This window comes from Limulus polyphemus, unplaced genomic scaffold (assembly GCF_000517525.1).
Source record: "Limulus polyphemus unplaced genomic scaffold, Limulus_polyphemus-2.1.2 Scaffold2828, whole genome shotgun sequence".
Taxonomy (NCBI): Eukaryota; Metazoa; Arthropoda; class Merostomata; order Xiphosura; family Limulidae; genus Limulus; species Limulus polyphemus.
This window is the reverse complement of record NW_013668438.1, coordinates 22,212-23,933: the sequence shown is the minus strand read 5'-3', so window position 1 is coordinate 23,933 and position 1,722 is coordinate 22,212.

Genomic DNA, 1,722 nt, shown 5'->3' with positions numbered 1-1,722 from the left:
GATGATTTAGATTGGAAGTTAGGGCTAGGGAGTAGCAAGAACCAACTCAGATACATAAATAATAGTAGTTTAGAATTCAGGAAGTTAGGGTCGATGGAGTGCCAGAACCACTCAGATCATAAAGATGTGTTTAGATTAGGAAGTTGGGCATGGAGTGCCAAAACCACTCAGATCATAAAGATGTGTTTAGATTAGGAAGTTGGGCATGGAGTGCCAGAACCACTCGGATCATAAAGATCCGTTTAGGTTAGGAAGTTGGGCATGGAGTGCCAGAACCACTCGGATCATAAAGATCCGTTTAGGTTAGGAAGTTGGGCATGGAGTGCCAGAACCACTCGGATCATAAAGATCCGTTTAGGTTAGGAAGTTGGGCATGGAGTGCCAGAACCACTCAGATCATAAAGATGTGTTTAGGTTAAGAAGTTGGAATTTCCTAGCCGTGGATGTCCCTTTTACTTGCCCGTGACTTACAACGCTAGAATTCGAGTTTCGATTACCGTGGAGGGCAGAGCACAGATAGCCCATTGTGGCGCTTGTGCTTAAATACAAACCCTTGTACTTAATCGCATTGAAAAACAAAAACATAGTGAAGGCATGGAGTGCCAGGACTACCCGAAATGAGACCTACATCAAGCACCTCAATCATTTTAAGCCAAGTGTGGCGTTTTGTAACAAGTGAGAATCCACGAACACAGTTGTCAGTGGCAAAAGCAGTCCATACGTTGCAGAAAACAGGTCGCAATATAGTTAAGACATATTCGTTTAATCGTTGCATATCCCAAGCACCTAGTTATTCCATACAGAGACATGCTGGTCAAGTCACCTGATGCAACGCATGTGAATTTCTTTGCGATTTTTCTGTTGCAGCGGGCGCTAAAAAAAACCCATCGTCTACGTACATTAGGTGGATTATAGAAAGCAACAGAAATGAATGGTGTTCTTTGGAAATGATAGTTTTATGGTGGATCATTTTGCAGTGAAAACTATTATCAACATTTATGGTCATCAGATAGAGCATGACCAGTCGTGGCCACATGGATTGTAACGACGTGGCGAGGCTTTAAAAATGTTTTTAACATAACGTACTCAAGCTATGGATACAAATGTTTAGAAGCTCATGTTTTATAAAATATTTAGTACAACATTCAAATCTTGAGAAAAGTGGATTTTGTTTAAGATAAAACTCGTTTTGTACAAAATTGGGATAAAAATATAACTACTGTTCAAATATACAAAAACAATTATCTTGTTAAACCATGCAGTAATTGTTTTCTATTCTACTTGTTTTGTGGTTGGTTGTTTTGAATTTCGGGCAAAGCTACACGAGGGCTGTGTGCGCTAGCCGCCCCTAATTTAGCAGTGTAAGACTAGAAGGAAGGCAGCTAGTCATAACCACCCACCGCCAACTTTTGGGCTACTTTTTTTACCAACAAAAAGTGGGATTGACCGTCACATTATAACGCCCCCACGGCTGAAAGGGCTAGCATGTTTAGTGTGACGGGGATTCGAACCCGCGACCCGCAGATTGCGAGTCGAGCTCCCTAACCACCCGGCCATGCCAGGTCGTCTTGTTTTGTGAATATTTGCGGACGATTACCATGATTGTTTTAGAAAACGGCATTAATTATAAATATATTTCCCTGCTATGAGCTGCTGTTCATTATTGAAGTCTATGTAATCTATTATTATCAATACCTTCTCGATCAAACACAAGCAACTTCT